Consider the following 25,105-nt stretch of genomic DNA (forward strand, 5'->3'; position numbering starts at 1 on the left):
ATCTCTTTCTTCAAAAGCCTGCCAACTCAAATTTGTTAACCATATACCAATTAATGACAGATAACATTCAGCTACTATGAGACAGGAAGGGCTTCACTTATTTTGTTTACTCTTCACTGCCACTTAATCAGAAAGGCACTGCCATTATGCTCATTTGCCAGATAATAAAATTGGGGCACAGAGAAGTTACCCGGATTGTTCACAGACAGAGTCTGGAAGCCCAGAAAATCACAACTCTAAAGCCCACATTGAAATATTTGGCTATCAGAACCCCCTACTCAATGATAAAAAATATATAAAATAAATTTGAATTGAATTTTTGGTCAAAACCCTAAAGCATAGGTCTGCAAATTTCACAAGTACTCAACTCTGCTGCTGTAGAATGAAAGCAGCCACAGGCAGGATGTCAACCAATGAGCATAGGTGTGTTCCAATACACCTCTATTTATGGACACTAGAATTTGAATTTCACATAGTTTTCATGTCGCATTTTAAAGTAAAGAACCATTCTTAGTAAGCTGTACAATAACCAGTAGCAAACTGTAAAATAATATTAAGTGTTAGAGAGAACAAAGACAGAGTCACCTCCTCAGACTATTAAAGTATTTCCATAATTGTCTAGATATATCAAATGATTCTATTTCCAGGATATACCTTAAAGAAAAAAATTAGCAAATACATTAATCTATATTCAATGATATTCATCGCAATGTTATTTTTAACAAGGAAAACAAGTTACCAAAATAAATATCCATTATTTTATTATATGATAAAGTAGTCATTAATTATAGTACACTAAGGATTTTAATTAACATAGGAAAGAATTTTTACTGAGTGCCAAATACTGTTCTAAGGCCTTGCATGCCAATCCTATGAGCTAAGTGTAATTATGATCCTCATTATATAGATACAAAAAGTACTTGTCCAAGCAAACATAGCCTGAAAGTGGCAGAGTCTGGACTAGAATCCACTGTTCCCTCACTACACCAAATTTTTTAAGGATCCAAATTTTTTGGAGAAAGAGAAATTGGGAAGAAGAGAAATATGTAATTATTTCTATATAAATCCCTAAGTTTAAAATAAACACTTTAAGAAACATACCAAAATAGCATGAAAATGTGTTTTTTTAATCCTCATCCTAGGATATGTTTTATTGATTTAGAGAGAGAGGATGAGAGACAGAGAGAAACATCAGTCAGCAGCCTCCCGTACACACCCCAGCTGAGGACCAAACACATATCCTAGGTATGTGCTCTAAACAGAAATCAAACCCACAACCTTTTGGTGCACAGGATAATGGTCCAACTAACTCAGCCACCCATCCAGGAGAGCATGAAATATTTTTATGGGTAATTTTCTTTATGTTTCCGTATTTCCCAATTATTCTACATGGCAGAAAAAGCTGACTTATTTTACCCTTATTTCTAACTATCTCATATGTCTGACTTTTACAATAATTCTCTGGAAAAGTCCAAATTACATATTCATAAATTAAAAAATTATCTCACAAATGTATCTCCTGAAGTCGTTTTAAATTATTTATCCCACCACTAGAAAGTAAAAGTACCTAGTAGGCTAGTAGGCTATGTTAGGTGTTACTAGCATTGGTATTGGGCTTTATGAAGATTTCAGTAAATTTTCTTATTTAAAAGTCATATGATAAGTTTAACTATTTTGTATCTATGCCTCCCAAACAAGTACCAAAATTCCCTAACCTTTTTACCCACCAAACTTAGTAACTCAGCTTTCACCAGGCCATCCCTCAAAGGTTTAAGAGGGAAACTACAGTAGAAAATAGTGACTACCATGGTTATTGCTCATAGGTATTGAGCACTTAATAAATTAAATGCCAGGCTATGTGCTCCATGTATATTAATCCAATTGAATGCTCACAAGCCTATCAGGTATGCAGTATCATCATCGCAGTTATTCAGGTAAATAATTCTGAAGAAGTTTAAGAAACCTGCTTCAACTCATACTTCAGGTAAATACCCAGATCAGCACACCTTTCTCATCTATTGTAAATGACTTGTAATCCCTGCAAAGTATCTTCTGTAAAGTGTCTGAAAGCCCACAGAACACTGATTTGCTTGCCACTTCATTGTTAAAATTGTTCTACTTCTTCCTATAAAGGTTATTGGGAAAGGATACTTAAAAGTGTAATCAAATGAACTTCAATGTAAACTTCAATCCACAGTTATGAAACATGGTTTAGAAACCTCTCTGAACTTCTTATTCTGCTTCAGTTCTTGATATTGCCAAGTTTGGATCTTGGACAAATCTAGACTCTTGCAATATAAATGGCAACTCTCATGCTCAAGCTGAATTATGTTTTCCCACCCCTCATCCAAGCCCTTCCCTTCCATAATCTGTTATCTTCTATATAGTCCTTGCAGGTTCTGAATAGTCATTTTACAAAGGATATTTAACATTATTTTCTGAGACACTGGGTTGCAGCTTTAGATGTAAGAAGCAATCTGAGTGTTTGGTTTGTGTTCAACTTGACTATAGTTCCAACAGTTACAGCCATACATAGTTTATTGAAAGGTGCATATATCCAATAGTTAAAGAAACATACAGAGAAAGGGAGAAAACTTGCTCTCAGGCTGAAAACTTGCTCTCCTCTTCCACAGACTGGAAAGAAATGAGTCAATAAAATCTGTGTCACACCAAGAGGAAGCCTCCTTCCCAACAAAAGATGACTAAGAACTTTTGGCAAATTTAATAATTTTTTTCATCAAGAACAAAAATGGAAAACCAGACTACTTCTTAAAATGCACTACTAGGAATTGTAACTGTTCCTAAAAGTGCAAGATATATTTCCACCCATGCAATATTAAAACTAACAAGCATCTTTCAATTTCTTTTAACAATTGTGTATGCAATAAAAATACAGCAGTGCTTCATTTCACCAAAGGAGCTCAAGCAGAAAGAACCAAAATAAATAAATAATAAATTTATATGGGCCACTTATCAAAAATAAAATCATTTAATTCAACCTTTTACAAGAGTGCACACAGCATTTTGAAAGCAAAAATTCTCTTAATACAAATCTCTATTAAAAATCACTGCTGGGGCTGGAACAGAACAGGATGTTATTTTTCAATTTATTTTTTAATGTTTGGGTAGTAATGACATCACCTCCATCACATTTAATAAGGCAGCATGGTATAATAAAAAGGAGTTTGAAAATCTAAGTCCCAGACTTGTCTCTAGTACATAGTGGGTGTCTGATCTAGGATAACTGAAGGTATATCAGATTTAAGTTGCCTCATACAGCAAGGGTATGATAATCTTTGCCTCTCTTACTTCATAGGATTTTCTGAGGGTTAAATAAAATAGTATTATTAAAAGGATCTTTGTTTGGGGGGTGGAAGAGAGGAATGGGGGGAAGGCAGGACAACTGTAAGTGAACAACAATAAAAAGAGGCATATCAATAAACTTTAAATAAAGGATCTTTTTGTATAAACAGTGGCACTTACAAATGCCAGGTACTACCACAAAGCAGCATGGTGAGGTGCAAGCGCTCTGGGCCAGGAGTTAGAAGGCTGAGCTTCCAGGTCTGACCCTATAGCTATGTTGATTGAATCTTAGGCAAAGTCACAGAATTTCTCTGGCCTGCTGCTCCCCCTTGTGTAAAATGAGACATCACCTATGCATTCCACTAAAGTTCTCACTGATGTCCTAGGAAAAGATGGGATGATGTAGGAAAGTGCTCTGAAACCTTTAAAAGAACAAAATAGTGTACACCTTCAACAAGAACCAAGCCAGGCAGCTTAGAAGAAAATAATCACTGTTTCAAAACCACAAAAAGGATCCAAGTTAACGGCCTATAATTACAACTGGTCATTTCTTTCACCCACTTCTTTCTTTATTCTGGATGAGGCTCAAAATCATATGCTCCCTTGAAATATGCACTGAAAATATCAATCTGCTCTCTGCTTGATTTTCTACAATGACCCAACACACTTGAATCTCCCCAAGAAACCCATTTTATATTTCTCCATAAACAATATTTACTATAAAAAAGATTAAGCAAATTCTGTTAGGGTGATTACTGGCAAACTACCACCACTGCCTGTTTTTGTACAAAAAATTTTACATTTTTAGTGGTTGAAAAATTGCCAAAGTAAGAAAATTTCATGAATTATGAAAAGCATATGAAATTTAAATTTCAGTGTTCATAAATAAAGTTTTATTGGAACACAGCCAGGCTTGTTCATTTTATACTGTCTGTGGCTGCTTTCACACTTCAAGAGAGAGCAGTGTTGAATACTGATAGAGACAAAATGGCCCAAGTAAATTCTAAACTATTTACTAGCTGTAAATATTTACAGAAAGAAGAATACCATCCCCAGCTTACCCATCTCAAGGCATGAAACAATAAAGCATACTTAGGAAAAATATACAAAAAATAAGGCAGCACCATTTTCAAGGTACTTAGTATTGGTGCTTCTGATATCACCACACGTTAAAGATACAAAAAAGGCTTAGAGAAATGAACTTCCCTAAAGTTTCAAGTCAGTAAATAGGGTGTCAAACCAGTTCCTTATAAGTCAAAACCTGACAATTCATATGGTGAAAAAAAGATTTTCTGGCTTTTCTCATAATCCTAAAGGTAGAAAACGTTTACTGAGTGTTTCCTCTCCAAATGTGCTAACCTCTAGGATAAATAATAAATTTTAAATATAAAATCTGATTGATTCCAGCCAAGATGGAGGTGTAGGTACACACACTTTGCCTCCTTGCACAATAAAAAAAGGATAACAACAAATTTAAAATAACAAAAATTAACCAGAAGTGCCAGAAAATCGAACTGTATGGAAGTCGAACGACCAAGGAAATAAAGACACATTCATTTAGACTGGTAAGAGAGGCAGAGAGGTGGAGCAGCAAGACCTCAGCTGGAGGAACTGGTGGGTGAGGCAGTGGCTTGAAGACTGGGCAGTTCCACATTTGCATGCAGACAACCCAGGAGGAACAACAGCGGAGTGAGACAGACTCCAACCCAGGGTTCCAGCATGAGGAAATAAAGCCTCAAAACCTCTGGCTGTAAAAATTTGTCCAGGTTCTAGTGGTGGGAGAAACTCTCAGGCTCAAAGGAGAATTTGTTGGAGAGATCCACAAGGTCCTAGAATATACACAAACCCACCCCCCAAGGAATTAACACCAGAAGGACTCAATTTGTTTGTGGGTAGCAGGGGAAGTGACTGAAGCAAGAGGCATTATACTGTCTCTGACCTCTCCCTCACATACAGCACCATGATGCAGCAATGTGGGTTGCCCATCCTGGCAATACCTAAGTTTCCACCTCTTACAATATAACAGGAGCACCAACACAAAAAGAAAATATGGCCCAAATGAAAGAAAAGATCAAAGATCCAAAATCGAAATAAGTGATGATGAAGAAATAGTCAACCTGTCAGAAACAGAGTTCAAAACAATGTAATCAGGATGATAACAGAAATGGTTGACTACGGTCACAAAGTGGAGGAAAAAGTGAAGGCTATGAAAAGCAAATTAAAGGAAAATATATAGGAAACCAACAGTGAAGGGAAGGAAAGAGACTGAAATCAATGATTTGGACCAGAAGGAAGAAATAAACATTCAACCAGAACAGAATGAAGAAACAAAAATTCAAAAATATGAGGAGAGGCTTAGGAACCTCCAGGACAACTTTAAACATTCCAACATCCAAATCATAGGAGTGCCAGAAGGAGAAAAGGAAGACCAAGAAATGGAAAACTTATTTCAACAAATAATAAAGGAAAATTTCCCCAATCTGGCAAAGGAAATAGACTTCCAGGAAGTCCAGGAAGCTCAGAGAGTCCCAAAGAAGTTGGACCCAAGGAAGTACACATCAAGGCACATCATAATAACAGTACCCAAGCTGAAAGATAAGGAGAGAATCTTAAACGCAGCAAGAGAAAAGCAGAGAGTTACCTACAAAGGAGTTCCCATAAGACTATGAGCTGATTTCTCAAGAGAAACCTTACCTGCAAGAAGGGGCTGGAAAGACATATTCAAAGTCATGAAAGGCAAGGACCTACATCCAAGCTTACTCTCTCCAGCAAAGCTATCATTTAAAATGGAGGGGCAGATAAAGTGCTTCCCAGATAAGGTCAAGTTAAAGGGGTTCATCATCACTAAGCCCTTATTAAATGAAATGTTAAAAGGACTTATCTAAGAAAAAGAAGAAGATCAAAACTATGAATGGTAAAATGTCAACAAATTTGCAACTATCAACAACTGAACCTAAAAAAAAAAAAAAAAAAAAAAAAGCAAACCACTAGAACAGGAACAGAATCACAGAAATGGAGACCAAATGGAGGGTTATCAGTGGGGGTGGAGAATGGGGTAAAAGATACAGAGAATAACAAGTATAAATAGCAGGTACAAAACAGACAAAGGGAGGTTAAGAACAGTATAGAAAATGGGGAAGCCAAAGAACTTATATGTAACAGCCCATGGACATAAATTAAGGAGTGAATGCTGGTGGGAGGGATGTACACGGTGGAAGAGAATACAGGGGAGAAAAAATGGGACAAGTGTAAAAGCATTATCAATAAAATATATTTTTAAAAATAAAAATAAATAAATATAAAATCTGAGATATATATGATTAAAGGTGTCTTCTTATCCAGCTTTGGCTGTATTTCCAATTGTTTGGGTTCTTTGTTTAAGAATAGTCATAAAACAAACAAGTATACACACATTAAAAGTGCCATTCTCTCTGGAAGTTGAAGGTGACAGAGGCCATTTCCCACAGAGCAAGCTATTCAATACACTGTTTTTAAAATACAAGGGAAAGTGCCCTCTGCTGAGCCAGACAGAATCCCAAATGTTCTGTTTTTAAAAGATAGGATGAACCAGACTGGTATGTCCTTTTATTAATAGGGCTGCAAGTATAAATTTTGAGACTTCCTGTTCCCAACAAACTGGGGAATCTCCTGACAAAACATAGTTGGGTTCCAAGAGAGTGTTTCTGCAACTTGTATGAAAGATTGGGCTCAGAGGAATAAGTTAGCTGAGTCAACATAGAGAATGCAAACTGGCCCAGGTTATCCAGTCTCCACACTTGGTTCACATGGATATAACCAGGTCAAGGTTTCCATGTGTTCCGGCACAAAACCTGACTTTCTGAGAGGAGTAAAAACAAAATCGAAAATGGCTGCTGCCATTCTGGACTTTGTGACAGATTTTTCTAGATGTCCAGAAGCTGATCAACCCTCACTTAACCTCCTGGGGATGTATTCAATTCAACAGCACAGTATTAGTAACTGAGGGCACCTATATGGTGTTTTTTGTTTGTTTGTTTTTGAACTTTTCTTTCTTCTTTAATTGACATATTATTGGCACATATAGAAATTCCTATTTCTTGGTAGGAAATTTAAGTTTGCTGCCAAGCCATTCAGATATTAAAATTCTTCCATCCTCACTGATCTTATTGTCCAATCCAGTTCAACTAAGGCCCTCAAGAAGAGCTGGAAAAGACAGTAAACAAAACACATAATCCAAGCAATGTTATTGTGCTTGACAATTTTATTAATTCTATTGGGTCTCTTCAATCTATCCCATAATTTATAGGAGGAAGTCCTCATATTGTCCAGATAGCAAAAGTAACACCCCTCTCTATAAAATGAAAGCATTTCACAGTTCACTCAACAGAATATTAGCAACCATTGAGACTTCATGCCTTGCTTCCTCTTAAATAAGTTGCCTCAAAGCAGTGAGTGAAGGAAGCTCATCCTTGTTTTTCTTCCATCCTATGCATTGTGGGATCTGGACTCCTGGAAAGAAAGAAGGAAACACTCTTTTTTGTTTTCAACCTATTTTCAAATCTATACCACAAACTTGTCTTTTCTTATCAAATAACAGTATTTGCAAATTGGGGATCTTCCATCCAATGATCGCTTTTTTGCAATCCTAACCTCTTTCTGTAATATTCAGGCCACACTCTTCCGGGCAAATGAACTCATAAATTACTTAGAATAAAACCATGACAGGCATTTATCTCTATACCTTTGCTTTCATTCTGCTCTTCCTTCCTCTACCCACATTAAAGAGTATTCTTCCAGCTCACCTCTAACTGTCACACTGCTGCCAAAGCCACTCATCCCCATCACCAACTCATCTGTGCCCTGTAGCTGCACCTCTATGTTCAACTTTTCTCCAATTAAGTCTTTGTTAGTTCCAACACTGCCTCCTCTATCCAATACACTGACTTTCTTCTGTATACATCAGAACCACTCAACAAATCCAGGAATTGTCATTTGGCCAAGTAAATGGCCTCTTCTCTGCACTGGTGCTTCGGTAGTTTTCCACCCATTTTACTCAAATAACCTTTGCCGGTAACTGTCTTTTTCTGTCACTTAAATTTAAATAGCTCCAAATGTGAGTAAACAGTCCTTTGTAAATTTGTTTACCCTTTTAATGGATCTATCAAGATAAAATTCTTTATAGGGTAAAAAAAATCAAACAGTGTAAAAATATAAACTTTGATTTAATAACATAAGCAAAAAAAAAAAAAACAATCACTAAAACAATCCTATACCCCTGCACTATAGAGATACGTTTTGGGAGGTGGGTTTTAATATAGTTGCATACTTTCATGTTTAAATCCATTTAAGGAATCTAAAAAAAGGCTTAGTTTTTATGTAATTAACCTCTACCTTCTGAGCACAGTTTTAGTAGTGTAAGAGAAAGAAATAATGAAATGAAGAAGGAATAAAATCTATTTAATAGATTGCACTCCTTGGCAGGTATAGCAAATGTGTTGAAAAACTTTGGCTTTAGAGTAACCCAAAGTTTTAATAAAATACTTCCTTATCCAATGTAAACTGTCTTGTTATGCTCCTATTTGAAGGCTGTCTAAGAGTTCAAATAATTTACAAACATATCGGGATTTTCATGTGGGCTGGGTTAGGAAGATTTTTATATAATTACTTTTTAAAAATATCTCCCTCAGAAACATATATTCCTGCATCAAAATATGGGGCCATTTTTCCATACGAATGCTTAAAAATGAGAACAAGTCACGAATTAGCTTAATTTTACTACTTAAGTCACAAAGATATAAATGTGCCAAACATTTTATCAAGTCATTAAATGAAAATATAATCCTGGTGTATTTGGGTTTCTCATTCCCCACTTGGGCCATTCCTTGGCCTTGTTTCATTGAAAACTACTTGCTGGGGATAATCAAGTCCTGAACTTCTGTGCTTTGTTGGGCTGACCACAGAAGGAAATATGCACACACAAAAAAGCCCCGTAACAGTGAACTAGTAGATTCTGTAAAGTCACTGAGCATGGTAACATTCAATAAAAATGCAGAACCAGTCTAGCAAAGAAGCTTCAAACCACAGAGAAAAATACAAAACACTAGGAAATAGATCCCTTGCAAATCCTAAAACTGCGTATTTCAACAGTGCAAAGGCAAATTCTTCATTGGAGTACTGAAAATTGAAGCAATGTTAAAAGTTCAGTGTTTCTCACTCCATTGCCTAACTATCTTCTGGAAACACAGTCATTTCTCATTTCCCAAACCTTCCATGAATGCCTACTGCTTGACCTGAGTAAAGGCTGAGTGAGAAGAAACATCATCAGCCCTCTTCTTTCCCATCCTCTGAGGTTGCTCCAGTCCTGCCCAATACCTGCAGGAGCATTTCTCATGCTTTTCTGTAATTAGCTGTTTATTTGCATGTCTCTGCCAATGAATCTGTTAGTTGTGGTATCTCTATGCCTAGTATAACACAGACTCTAGAGAATTATCCTATGGATGAATAAATAACTGAATGACTGGAGTGGGACCTGCAGGTACCGTCTGATAGTGGCGGCAAGTTTCCTGCCGCTACTGTTTCTAGGATGCAGCAGCAGAGGCAGCAGCATCTATCTGATCAGGATCAAGTCCCAGAGAAGAGAACATGGGGGTAACTGTGTGGAGCCTGGCAGTGAGGCCTAGCAATGGGGCCCCAAAAAACAAGAATCCAGAAATACAAGCACAGGTTCAAACAGGTGACAGGTGATAAACAAGGGACAGAGGAAAGTCACTTATGGCAGCATTTTGCAAAAAGTGGCTTCTGATTCTTTATGTTCCCATTCACTACTGCCAGATTATCAATTAAGAACATTATCCTTCTATTCACCAACTTAATGCTAGTGTCCTTTAATAGCAGATATAACATTAAGGATAATAAAGCAATGAGGCAGCAATTAACCTCATGGGAATTGCTGTGGAGATTAATATTTAGCCCATGTATATGAGCAAAGTACAAAGTGATTCACAGTTTACAAAGATACCAATAAAATTAGAAATGTACCAGAAAATATCTGGCCCTCCTAGACTTCTTGACACAATGAACTGTCAAGTTAGATGTGTTTTGGGAAGTATTAATAACTTAAATGTATACACACTGGATGAACTGAAAAATAAAAATGTAAGACTTTAGCCTTTTCCCTTATATACATAAGGGGGAGGGAGAGAGAGAGAGAATGGTAACCCTGCCAATTCCTCACACTGGTAAGGCATTTTTATGTTGCACATGGATTTTTTTTTCTCTAAGCTTTTCATCTTCACTCTGGTAAGGACTACATTTGCCACAGGCTGATAAGTGAATGTGGCAGAACTTCAAAACTCATGTCAGCCAAAGAATCTAGAGGGAAAAAAAAATCAGACATAAAGCTGCTAAAAGGCAGCTATAATTTTTTGAATGCCTTTTTAATTTAATTCTACCAAAAGATCACACAGCAGTGTGATCCAGATTTGATACATCTCTCAACGTCAACTCTCGTACACACACAGCCTTAATCCAATTTCTTACCCTAAATATGTGGTTTTCATTAAACTAGTAAACCTAAGGGGGTTGCTTGTATAAATACTAAGTTAATAAACTCGTTCTTCTTAAGATAATTTAACCTTCAATTTACTAGGATGAATCAACAACTGATAAAGAAGAGAATAGGATGTAAAATGTAATTCTTCCTGTGAGAGCCCAGCCTGAAGACAACAATGATCATCTACAATTTAAATCAGTACTTGATACCTTGTTAAGAGAACTTCATTACTCTCATCCTTACTGAAAGTAACACCAAGACAAAACAAGAACAGTCACTGCAGGTCCTTGCTGTTCTTCACTTTGCTCAAGAGGTGTAAGTGGAGAGGTCAGAAGGACAACATGAACTTTTGTTAAAATGTCGGTTCTATTTCCAACACCAAAAGTACCAAAAACACATACTAGAGTATTTTTAACTGCACTATTTGCAACCAAAACTTTGAAACTACAAGCATCCATCACCAGTAGGAAGAATTCATAAATTGTAGCATATTCATGCAATGACTATCACACAGCAAGGAGAACAAATGCCTACGACTACACAAAATGTGGATAACTCTTTGAAGCAGAATGTAGAGGAAAAGAGATGAAGCCAGACACACAAGGAGAACAAACTTATGAAGTCCAAAAACAGCCACAACTAAAGCAGGCAAGTAGAAGTAAGGAAGGGGAGGGATGAGGGGATGGCTACAAAAGTGCTAGTGATGGTCTGTTTCTGGAGTCTGATGCTGATTTCACAAATATGTTTGGCTTATGAAATTTATCCAAGTATACAATTTATGATATGTACACTCTCCAACATGCATATTTCCTTCAGTAAAGTGTACTAAGAGTCTGTTCTAAAAACTTCGAGGCAGTCCCTAAAGATCAGCGTCTTCAGATTTACCTCTTATGTTCTGATTCACAAGTGCTATTATCTTTCTTATATATGACTAAAACTTAAGCTATGTGCTTTAGGTCATTTAATACAAATCTATCTAAACATATGCAAAATATAACAAAATGTTACTCTATAACAAAAAGAAGTCCCAAAATGGGGGGGTGGGAGGACATCAACAGGCAATTCATTGAAGAAGAAATTTAAATGTTCAAGAAGTAAATGAAAACTATTTTGCTTCATTATATAATGAAAGACGTAAAAATTGAAATGACACTGGATTTGTTTTTTGTTTGTTTGTTTTGTTGATTTTGCCTTGATACCAAATTAGGAAGTGTTGGCAGAGGCTGAGTAAAGGAGAATACATTATTATCAGCACAGTAAAGTAGTATATTTGTATACTCACAAACTGTACACCAGCTTTGTGACCTGTATGACAAGTTTTAAATATATGTCCCAGTTCATACAACACTCCCCTTGCTGAGTAAGTACCCAACGGAGAAATTTAGATTGTGTACAAAGACTTAGCTACAAGGATATTCCCTGAAACAACATTTATAATACAGGGGGTAAAACTCCTAAATAACCAGTAATAGAAGATTAATAATAAACACAAAGCAGAGAAAAGGGCTGGAGGGGGAGAGGGGAGGAAGCATATACCAAAATGTTAGCAGGAGTGCTTGTCTCTATTTACTTCATTTTCCGTCATTTCCCTAAAAATTGTTTAAAAACTTTGAAAAGAATGTTTAAATTAGAAATAAATGTCTTTTCAGAGCTGTTTCATGCTTAAGTAGTATAGTTCTTATATAGAAAGTACTAACTCTTTAAGAAAGCTCTTGATCTTTTTGAAGTATGAGTTAGTGGTAAATAAAGGAGGCTCTTACCACAAATGCCACATCAATGTTTTGCTTGAGTATTTTTGTCCTTTCCTTTTGAATTCCCCATGGATATGGGAAGGAGGTAGAAGATATTCTGTGAGCTCACACCCAGATTAACCCTAGTTCCCCAGACAAAACATAACCTGTGAGGATTCAATTGTTCCTCCTCCCTACCGCAAGGACCCAGTTGAGTCTCAGCATGCAGATATTTATTAATCATTCCGTATGCAATTATTCAGTTCTATAAAAACTGTCATGTCATCTACTGCACAGTTACACCATTTTCCCCAGTGCTTCTGATGCTTTGTAGCTCTACCTATTCTATTAGCAGTACACACAGTACTGCTTCTCACCTTAGTTCCTAATATGTGTCAGATTGCAAAATTGTCAAAGACTGTTCACGCCCTGGCTGGCATAGCTCAGTGGATTGAGCACGGGCTGGGAACCAAAGTGTCCCAGGTTCGATTCCCAGCCAGGGTACATTTCTGGGTTGCAGGCCATAACCCCCAGCAACCGCACATTGATCTCTGTCTCTCTCTCTCTCTCTCTCCCTCCCTCCCTTCTCTCTCTAAAAATAAATAAATAAAATCTTTAAAAAAAAAAAAAAAGACTGTTCATAACTGTGGAAGAAATGTGATTTCATGGCCTTTTCTATCATGAATAATTGTGTCATGGGTTTCACTAAATGGCATATTTTGCCTTCTGTAAGAATCAGAACATTTTTATCACAGTCATACATTTTTATTTTATATTTTTACAGTTCTAAAGCCTTTATATTTTAGGGGGTTTTTCTGTTTGTTTTTGAAAGTTTTTTTTTTCCATTACCATTTAGTACCCTCATAACCCCTTCCATCACTCCACAATCACCACTCTATTGTCCATGCCCATGAGTCCTTTTTCCTTTTTGCTCAATCCCTCTACCCCCAAATCTCCCCCTACCTTAGCTGAGATCCTGAGTCTGTCTCTATTTTGCTTGTCAGTTTGTTCATTAGATTCCACATGAGTGAAATCATATGGTTTTGTCTTTCTCTGACAGGCTTATTTCACTTAGCACAATGTTCTCCAGGTTGCAACGGTAAAATTTTCTTCTTTTTTATGACTGAGTAGTGTACCATTGTGTAAATGTCCAATAGTTGTTTTATCCACTCACCTACAGGTGGACCTTGGACATATTCCAAATCTTGGCAATTGTAATAACTCTGCAATGAACATAGTGCTGATTATGTTTTTCCCAATTAGTGTTTTGGGCTCCTTTACATCTATTCCCAGAAGTGGGAACCTGGGTCAAAAGGGAGACCCATTTTTAATTTTTTGAGGTATCTCCATACTGCTATCCACAGTGGCTAAACAATTCTGCATTCCCACCAACAGTGCAAAAGGGTTCCCCTTTCTCCATGTCCTCACCAACACTTGTTATTTGCTGATTTTTTGATGATAGCCACTCTGACAGGTGTGAGTTGATATCTCATTCTGGTCTTAATTTGCATATCTCTGATGATTAGTGACCTTGCATACCTTTTCATATGTCTATTGGACATCTGTATGTCCTCTTTGGAGAATTATCTATTCAGGTCCTTTGCTCATTTTTTAATTGGGTCCTCCTTTAGGGTTGTTTTTTGTTTTGATTTTTCTTGCCCTTTTTTTTTTGGTGTTGAGTTTTATAAGTTCTTCATATATTTTGGATAGTAACCCCTTTTTAAATTTATCAGCAAATATGTTCTCCCATTCTGTTGGTTCTCTTTACATTTTGTTGATGTCATCAGCTATACAAAAAATCTTTAGTTTGATATAGTCCCATTTGTTTATTTTTTCCTTTTGTATCCCTTGCCTGGGGAGATATATCTGATTAAACATTAGTATGAGTAATGTCTGAGATTATACTTCCTGTTTTCTTCTACGATTTTTACAGTTTCAGGTCTAACTTTTTTTAAAGTATATTTTATTGATTATGTTATTACAGTCGTCTTAATTTTTTCCTTCACTTTCGCCCCCTCCACCCTGGACCCTCCTGTCCTCCAGCATTCCCCTGGTAGTTCATACCCATGGGTCGTTACATTTCAGTACTTCAGCCTCTCCATTTCCTATACTATTGTGAACCTCCCCTTGTCTATTTTGTGCCTACCAATTATGTTTCTCATTTCCTGTACCTTTTCCCCCTACTCCTCCCCCCCTTCCTGGTGAAAACCCTCCATGTGATCCCCATTTCTGGGATTCTGTTCCTGTTCTAGTTGTCTGCTCATTTTTTTTGAGGTTCAGTTGATGATAGTTATACATTTGTTGTCATTTTACTGTTCATAGTTTTTGATCTTCTATTTCTTCTTCTACTTTTTTAAATTGATGTTCGAATACAATTGGGTCCATTTTCCCATCACCACTTATCTCCACCCAACCCACATCCACCTGCCACCCTCAATCCCACTCCCACTTGCCTCCAACCATGGGTCCCTCATACATGTTCCTTTATGTCCCTCTCCCTTCTTTCCCATGGTATTGCCCTCTCCCCTCCTCTCTGGTTAACATCAGTTTGTTGTTGATTTCAATGTTTCTGGCTATATTTTGCTTGCCAGTTTGTTTTGTTAATTAGGTTCCATTTATGGGTGAGATCATATGGTATTTGTCTTTCATTGCCTGGATTACTTCACTTAGCATGATACTTTACAGTTCCATTCATATTGTACTGAAGGGTAGGAGCTCCATCTTGCTTTCTGCTGCATAGTATTCCATTGTGTAAATGACCCATAGTTTATTGATCAACTCATTTACCCACTGGCACCTAGGCTGCTTCCAGCACTTGGTTATTGTAAATTGTGCTACTATGAACACTGGGGTGCATAGGTTATTTTTAATTAGTGTTCCACAATTCTTAGGGTATAAACCCTTCAGTGGAATTGATGGGTCAAAAGTCAATTCCATTATTAGTTTCTTGAGGAAATTCCATACTGTTTTCCACTGAGGTTGCACCACTTTGCATTCCCAACAACAGTGCACTACGGTTCCCATTTCTCCAAAACCCCGCCAGCACTTATTGTTTGTTGACTTGTTTATGATGGCCATTCTCACCACTATGAAGTGGTATATCATTGCAGTTTTAATTTGCATCTGTCTGATAGCAAGTAATGCTGAGCATCCTAACATATATCTCTGGGCCCTGTGTATGCCCTGCTTGGAGAAGTGTCTGTTCATGTCCTTTGTCCATTTTTTAATTGGATGGATTGTCTTCCTAGTGTGGAATTGTAGGAGTTCTTCATATATTTTGAAGATCAAACCCTTGTCCAAGATGTCATTGGGAAATACATTTTCCAATACAGTTGATTCCCCTGTCTGTTTGCTGATGTTTCCTTTAGCCATGAAGAAGCTTTTTATTTTGATGAAATTCCATTTGTTTATTCTTTCCTCTATGTCCCTTGCTCTGGGGAATATATCAGTGAAAATATTACTACGTGGAATATCTAAGATCTCCCTGCCTATCTTCTCCTCTAGGGTTTTATGGTATCACAACTTATATTTAAGTCTTTTATCCATCTTGACTTTACTTCTGTGTATGGTGTAAATTGCTGGTCAAGTTTCACTATTTTGCACATAGCTGTCTAGATCTCCCAACACCAATTGTTGAAGAGGCTAGTTTGATTCCATTTTATGTTTCTGCCCCTTTGTCTAAAATTAGTTGCCATAGAGACTTCGGTTTATTTCTGGGCACTCTATTCTGTTCCATTGGTCTGTGTTTGTGTTCTTATGCCACTACCACACTGTTTTGATTATAGTGGCCTTGTAATATAGTTTGATATCAGGTATGGTGACCCCACCTACTTTGTTCTTCTTTCTCAAAAGTGCTGCAGCTATTCAAGGTCATTTATGGTTCAATATAAATTTTTGAAATGTTTGCTCTATATCTGGGAAATATGTCACTGATATTTTAATAGGTATTGTATTGAATCCATAAATTCCTTTGTGTAGTATAGATATTTTGATGATGTTAATTCTTCCAATCCATGAACATGGTGTACATGCTTCCATTAATTTGTCTTTCTTAATTTCTTTCTTCAGTGTTGTGTAGTTTTCTGAGTACAGGTCTTTTGCCTCCTTGCTTAGGTTTATTCCAAGTTATTTTATTTTTCTTGTTGATATAGCAAATGGGATTTGTTTCCTGATTTTTGTTTCTGATATTTCATTGTTTGTGTACAAAAATGCCTTTGATTTCTGAATATTGACTTCGTATCCTGTTATTTTGATAAATTCACTTAGTAGATAGTAGTGTTTTGGTGAAATCTATAAAGTTATCTGTGTACACACCCAGGTTATCTGCAAACAATGACAGTTTTACTTCCTCCTTTCCAATTTGGATGGCTTTTATTTCTTCTTCTTGTCTCCTTGCTGTGGCTAGAACTTCCAATACTATGTTGAATAGAAGTGGTGAAAGCAGACATCCTTGTCTCAGTCCTGACCTTACTGGATAAGCTTCTAAGTTTTGTACATTGAGTATGATATTGGCTACAGATCTCTTGTATATGGCCTTAATTTTGTTGAGAAGTGCTCACTCTACTACCACTTCACTGAGTGTTTTTATCATAAATGGGTGCTGTATCTATCACATGCTTTTTCTGTATCTATTGATATGTGGTTATTTTTGTCTTTCCCTTTGTTTATGTGATGTATAAAGTTTATTGAGTTGCAAATATTATACCATCTTTGCATCCCTGGGATGAATCCCACTTAATTCTGAAGTATGATTGTTTTAATGTATTACTGGATGAGGTTTGCCAATATTTTGTTGAGGATTTTAGTATCTATGTTCATCAGTGATATTGGCCTGTAGGTTACTTTTCTTGTTGTCTTTGTCTGGTTTTGGGATTAGGATAATGCTGGCTTCATAAAAAGATTTTTGGAGTATTTCCTCTTCTTGGATTTTTTGGAAAAGTCTGTGAAGGACAGGCATTAACTCTTCCTTAAATGTTTACAAAATTCTGTGAAACCATCTGGTGCAGGATGTTTGTGTGCTGGGATCTTTTGATTACTGCTTCAATTTAGCCAGTTGGTACTGGTCTGTTCAGGCTTTCTGATTCTTCTTCATTCAGTTTCGAAAGATTATATTTTTCTAGAAATTTGTCCATTTCATCTAGAGTTTCTAATTTCTTGGCATACAGTTCTTCGTAGTAATTTCTTACAATCCTTTGTATTTCTGTGGTGTCCGTTGTAATTCCTCCTTCAGATTTTGCTTATTTGGGTCCTCTCCCTTTGTATCTTGATGTGTCTGCTTAAGGTTTGTCAATTTTGTTTATCTTTCCAAAGAACCAGCTCCTGGATTTATTGCTCCTTACAAGTGTTTCTTTAGTCTCTATATTGTTTAATTCTGCTCTGATACTGGTTATTTCCTCCCTTCTACTTGCTCTGGGCTATCTTTGTTGTTGTTGCTCCAGTTCTTGTAGATGGAGGGTTAGGTTGTTTATTTAAACTGTTTCTATCTTTTTTAGGTAGGCCTGTATCGCTGTGAACTTCCCTCTCAGGACTGCCTTCACTGTTTCCCATAAGTTTTTAACTGTTTTGAGTTCATTTTCATTTGTTTCCAGAAATTTTTTGATTTCTCCCTTGATCTCATTCTTAACCTGTTCACTGTCTTTAATCTTAGGTAATGTAATTATGATGTGCCTTGGTGTGTGCTTCCTTGAAAATCCAACTACCTGGACTTCCTGGAAGTCTATTTCCTTTGCCAGAATGGGGAAAGTTTTCCTTTATTATTTGAAGTAAGTTTTCAATGTCTTGGTCTTCTTCTTCTACTTCTGACATCCCTGAGATTCAGATTTTGGAACGTTTAAAGTTGTCCAAGAGATTCCTCTGCCTCTCTTCATTTTTTTCAGTTCTTGTTTCTTCAGTCTGTTCTGGTTGGATGTTCATTTCTTCCTTTTGTTCCAAATATTTTATTTGGTCCCAGTTTCCTTCTTGTCACTGTTGGTTCCCTGTATATTTCCCTTTATTTCACTTTGCATAGCCTTCATTTCTTCCCTCATTTTGTGACCAAACTCAATCATTTCTGTGAACATCCTGATTATCAGTGTTTTGAACTCTGAATCTGACAAGGTTCACTATCTCCCTGTTGCTAAGTTCTTTTTCGGGAATTTTTGATTTGTTCTTTCATTTGGCCATATTTCTTTGTCTCTGCAGCTGTTACTTTGTATGGGGCAGAGCCTCAACTATTCACCACAGTGGGGCAACTCATGTGTCTGCACTGTGGCACTGTATATGAGGGAGGTGTGTGAGAGAAAACAATGTTGTTTGCCTGGATCTCACCTCACTTTCCAACACTTCCCTCCCTCCCCACAAGTAGATCGTGCCCTTTCACATGCTGACTCCCAGGTGGGTGAGTTTGTGTATATTCTAGGACCCTGTGGGCCTCACAACAGGCCCTCCTGTTGGACTGGGAGTTTATCCTGCCACTGCAAACCCCACAGGTTTTTACAGGCAGAGGTTTTGATCCTTTAGTTCCCTAGTGCCGAAACCCTGGATTTCGAAGTCTGTCTCACTCCCCATTTGTTCTTCCAGGCTTATCTTCATGTGTATGTGGGACTACCTGGTCAGCCAACCCTCGCCTTGCATGCACAGTGTCCACTGCCTTGCCCAGCATCATATCTGCCCTGGCTGCCCGTCTCCACCCGTCCTACCACTCTGGATGATTGTCTCTTTAACTCCTTGGTTGTCAGACTTCCATGCAGTTTGATTTTCTAGCAGTTCTGGTTGTTTTTTGTTTTTAATCTAGCAAATTAAATAGGTAGTTGTCCTTCTCTTGGTTATTGGAGGAAATGAGGCATTTCTACCTACTACTCCATCTTGGCTGGAACTCTCAGGTCTAACATTTAAGTCTTTGACCCATTTTGAATTTATTCTTGTGTGTAGTGTAAGAAGGTTGTCTAGGTTCATTTTTCTGCACATATCTGTCCAATTTCCCCAAGACCATTTATTGAATAAACTATGTTTTACCATTGTATGTGCTTGCTTCCTCTGCCAAATATAAATTGACTATAAAGTTGTGGGCTTATCTCTCAGCTTTGTATTCCGTTCCATTGATCTATTTTTCTATTTTTATGCCAATTGCAGGCTCTTTTGATTACTATGGCCTTACATAGTATAGTAATTAGCATATTACGTAGCATCATATTCATGATGCTAAGTATTAATTACTTATATTAATAATTAATTATTATTACTTATAATTATAATCATTATAATCTCAGGATTGTTGTTGCTAGGTGGGTCCTTTTGTGGTTCCATATGAATTTTTGAAATATTTGTTCTAGTTTTGTAAAATATGTCATTGGAATCTTGACAGAAATTGTGTTGAATCTATAGATTGCTTGGTGTAATATGGACATTTTAATGATGTTCATTCTTCCTATCCATGAACACAGTATATCCTTCCACTTATTTGTATCTTCTTCAATTTTTTCCTTCATTGTCTTGTAATTTTCCAAGTACAGGTCCTTTATGCCCAGGTTAAGATAAAACTAAGATTTCAAAAACCCTTTCCTATGAAGAGAACTGAAGAGATAATGAGTCCAAGGAGTAAATTAAAAAGGAGAATTTCCAACTCTTGTGTCACTATGTTGAAGCAATGTGAATATAAACCCATGTAGAAAAAAGACTAGAAGACAATGTATTAAAATGCTCACAGTGAAACATGGATAATTTTTATTTGCTACTGCTACATTTTCAATATTTTTCAAATCCTATACATTAACTGAGTCTTGCTTTTGTTATTAGAAACCCATAAATGCTACAGGACACAGAATGTGTGGTGAAATAGAAAGAGTATTTCTATTAGAAGAGTGTTCCCAATAGAATGGGAATCAAAGACCTTGGGACTTGGAGCTTCCCTCAACCACTCAAGTTAACTGTGTTAACTTGATATGCCAAAGATATGCCAAAGCTGAGCACCTGAGTCACTGAGTATCCCTCACAGGAGAAAATATTTGGCATTTGTTATCCATATGAGACTTGAAAATACAGAGGAAATAAGGAAAGAACTCAACATTGACATGATCTGTTTTTAACTGTTTCTCCTGGGAACTTTTTTCTACATGTTAATGATGACTTTTTCTGGAGGGAGAATGTCTTTTTTTAGCCACAAACATCAAAAAGAATGTACCCTCACTCTGACTCTAAGAATAAAACTGTTAACTGCTCCAAATTGGGGGACAGCATCTGCAGGATTCCTATATGTTGCCTAAGTTCAAATACCTCATTTCAACTAAACCCCCACTGTGGGTTTCAAACAGAAAAGGAGAATTCTACAGGTCTCACTGGCCACCCCTAGACCTATGGTAGAGGGGATGAAAGATAATCATGGATGGTCACCATGGAGCATTCCCCAAGATGGAGGGTTTGGTAAAATGGCATTTCTATCAACAAGCATCATTAAATTATAAAACAAAAATTGGAAACATTCTAATGGGCTAAATGGATGAAATAGTCTCAAAGTTATCTCACACCCTGGTAAATGTAGGGGTTGTATGCATTCTTATTGCCCCCATTCCCTTTGTTGAAGCCCATCCTTGGCGCTCTGTAGCTGAGTATCTTGGCAGCAGTGGGGAAGGACAGTGCTAAGAAACCCCACCTCTCTTCCCTGGGCCTCCAACATGCTGCCCAGGAATAGGGGACAAGCTTTCATCAGTGGAACTGAGATTTTTTCCCTTAAGTGAAGTTAACACAAATCATCATTTACTGTTAACGCCTCATATCTAACAGGGCACTGCCAAGAGGTATGCCTTCACCTTCTATCTAAGTATCGCTGTGCAGCAACCTTGTGAACTATAAAGATTATTTCACATTTAACAGCCACAGAAACTGTAGCTTAGTCAGATAAAGCATCTTAGCATCTTATTCCAAATCTCACAGCTAGGTGACAGCAGTCAGAGTGAGACAACTAGTCTAGACGACTGACCTAGAAGTCCAGCCCTCCAGCCCTGCATCACTTCAGGCAGTACCTCCCACTCTGGAGGTCACTGTTAGTCTCCCTGCACATCAAGCTGTTGTGACAAGGGTTATGTTTTCATTTTGCATCCTGCCATGGGTAGCGACCCTGTAGGTGCTTGTGAAATGATTGGTTCCTCTCTCATCTGGAGAGATGAAGCCTTCCTGAGCACCAGGGTGAGCTGAGCTTCCCTGGGCAGATTCATAGGCAAAAAGCATTCTCAAGGAATCAGCTGAAAAGCCTAACACACACAGAGCTTTTCTTTTTCATCTTTCCTCATATCCCAAGCAACTTTAAGGTACTTACTTCTAAGGCCCAAGTCTGCCTCTAATTTCTGAAAAGGGATTTTAAAAATTGTATTGATATTACTTTCCAATCTGTACAATAAATATAGTAGCATAAATCGATAATTGCCCTGCACAGAGCTGGATAATGAGTTTGCAGTCTATTTTCCCTTTTGTGGAAAGCTGTTCATTTATTCTGATTTAAAAGTACGTAAATATTATAATATTCTCCAAACCCCCCCGCCCCCGTACTTTCCCGTTCTTCCTCACTTTCCTCATTTGCATTCCAAATAGGACCCTCAGAAGACTGACAAGAGCACTGCAAACCAAACTTCTCTCAGGAACACAGAGAAGCTCAGGAAATTCTAAAGTAACATTATCAGCTGAAATACAGTCAACGACCTTCAGGAAGGGTCTGTGTTCACACACATGTGGAAGTGACTCAGGGAAGACTAGAAAGAAAAGTGATTATTGTAGAACCTGAGAAAAAAAAGCAGAGCTTGCCTATTTCAGTTCTTAAAACTTTGTATTGTCAGTCATTAAATACTGGACACACACTTTACTGACACTTAGCTTTTGTTAAGGGACTACAGAAATCTTGGCCTACTCTATTAATTCTTCAAAAATATCCTAATTTCTTATTTCTCCCAAAGGACAAAAAGGCAATGTAAGGCATTTCCTGGTGGTAGCTGACTAAGTATGGCTTCATGTATTTTATGAGACAAAAGAATCACAGATATGTGTGATATATTAAGATTTATGATACTACATGAAATATAAACATTCTAATTGTTCAAAAATTTCAGATGATTACTTTATCACATTTAAAATCAATTAAAGATGGCTACCACTTGTTAATATCTGGGCAACTACTTTTTGCTTTCCATCTGACTTATTGCACCTAAACCAGGTAACCTTCCCCACTGGCAATAATAAAAATAAAGATTTCTTTTGACAACTCTGATCTGTAAGAAATGAAGAATTGACCCTCAAATTTAATTTCCTGACACTTGTTTACTAGGAACTCCAGTGCAAAATTGGGTCTAGAGAAGTCCACATTGTATGTCAAAACGTCTTTCAATGGAATTCACCTTTCAGCCAATCCCACAGACTAGGCTGGCTTCATTCCTAATGCCTGTTTATTCATTTTCTCCCCTCTAAAATGTTAAAAGCTCCTTGTTGTTAACCAGCTGGTAGAGTTAAGCAAATCCCCATAAATCAGCCCTCTGCCAGAAGACCTGGGAGTTCATGGTGGTTCTTTGCTGACACACAGAGAAAACTTAAGTACATTTTGGTTCACAACAGAACCGTCACATGTTTCACAGACCTCTTCTTTTATCTGTCAGTTCACAGTTCATTTTTGATGAACTGTGTTAATCAGCCACCCCCTAGGGCCGCACAGAGGGTGACAGCACAGATGTGGAGTCTGGCTGCAAGGTTCAAGGCCTGGCCCCTCACTATACTCAGTATGTGAGTCCCTGAACTCCCAGCATTGATTCTTCATCTCTGAAATATGGCAGTGGTGGTGGGCTTGCCATGAGGATTAAGGGGAGCACATGAGAAGTATTCTATATATGTTAGTGCTCAGTAGCCCCATGTTGGCATACAGTGTGTCTGTACAGATATGGGTTCATCTCTTTCCTGCCTGTTTATACAAAGTCAGCATTTTACCTTACAGTTGCACCCTGTGTAATATTTTAAGTCCACCAAGTTCCTAGAAAACCTGCTAATCAAAAACAGATATATGTGACATTACATTCACCCGTGTCTCTGTAACCAACTGAGTGGCAAATATTTCTAAGTGCTGCCACTTACCAGTGATGCTAGCATGAAAACAATGCACTGGACCAATTCCCCCAAAATGCTCACCTTTCAGACCTCAGTCCCACTGTGAGAGCTGAGAAAACAAAGTTCACCCTTTGGGACTCAGTTTCTTCATTTTGAAAGAGAGGTGACAGTAGCTTCCCTCATAAAACCTTGGTGAGCAGGAAATGAGTTAAGTTACACACATACAAAAAAGTAAAAACTGCCCTATGGGAATAAGTAAACTCCAATTCGCATACTGAGATTAATAATACTAACAGCAACACCAATAGCTATCAAATGTCAGGCTATGCAAGCCCTTCACACCTCTGATTTTCTTAAATCTTCACCACAATCTTGTTATTCCCATTTTGTCAATGCGAAAACCAAACCTTGGAGAAGGTAAGAGGGTTCCCCATGAACAACCCAGTCAGATGAGGCCCAGGTCTATGAGACTCACATCACACGCACCTCACCTTAGACAATATAGGCCCAGAGCCATCTCATTTGTGGCAGCTGTGAACTTCCAAGTCACAACAGTATGTATGATGGAGGAGAACAGTTACCTGGGTTACCCACCCAGCAAGACCATTCAAATCAGGCATGGTGACCGAAAAAGGGTACAGATGCCCCAGCCAGCCCATCAGTCCTGTTTCAACTTCATTTAACATTTACTTAACCCTTATTACAAGTATCCCACACATGCTAGTGCTGATCAAAGATATCCTCAAAGATTTATCAGAAACCAAAGAGAGCTGGTTCCCAGCAGAGGTACAGAGAATACCCTCCACATTTTGTATACTACTTGGCCCCTAGGTCTTAACAAATCCTGTTTAGGTCACACAAACTTCTTCATGAAACAGATCTGCCACCTCAGGTTTCTAAACCTTCTCTCTCCTCTACCCTCATCCAGGATCAAAACCAGTCCATGCGGCCAAGAATCCTAAGAGCACTGTTTTTCCCCCTACCCCTCACAAACACACATGTACATATTCAATGCGCTGGCGCCCTCTCTCTCTCTCTCTAAGTACTTGGCCCAGCTTGGCCCAACATTTGTTTGGACAAACAAACGCTCACCACTTATAGACTCCCAGCCACAGTATGAACCCAGCTGAGACATTCTGCTGCCTCACCTTCCATGTGTCTAAGACAATCTGCTTCTTCAGCCTTAAGGTACTGAGAAAAATAAAAGGTCCAAAACTTAATTCAGTGAGGAATTCCTCCAAGGGACTACTTCCCAAATCTTCTATGGGTCATGCCACTCTCCTTTGGACTCAGGTACAGGAGGATTATTCATCACCGCATCCTGCTGCCCAGCTCCTGGGCTTCACTGCCAGCAGAGGGCTGGGAAAGTAGGCAAGGCTGTGTTCTACCTCCTTAGCATTTATAAAACCTTGCTCCTAGACCCTTGTGAAAACTTGTCCCAAATTTCAAGGCAACAGCCTAGCTAATTGACTGCAAGAACACACTA

The 25,105-nt window shown here is 37.7% G+C and overlaps 1 protein-coding gene across 4 annotated transcripts in view; it reads right to left on the bottom strand.

The window, feature by feature from the left end:
* GLI3 (GLI family zinc finger 3) overlaps positions 1 to 25,105 on the bottom strand; it is a 284,476-nt gene that overhangs the window by 194,926 nt on the left and 64,445 nt on the right. The gene's annotated exons all lie outside the window — the stretch shown is intronic.

The sequence above is a fragment of the Phyllostomus discolor genome, chromosome 10, assembly GCF_004126475.2.
Source record: "Phyllostomus discolor isolate MPI-MPIP mPhyDis1 chromosome 10, mPhyDis1.pri.v3, whole genome shotgun sequence".
Taxonomy (NCBI): Eukaryota; Metazoa; Chordata; class Mammalia; order Chiroptera; family Phyllostomidae; genus Phyllostomus; species Phyllostomus discolor.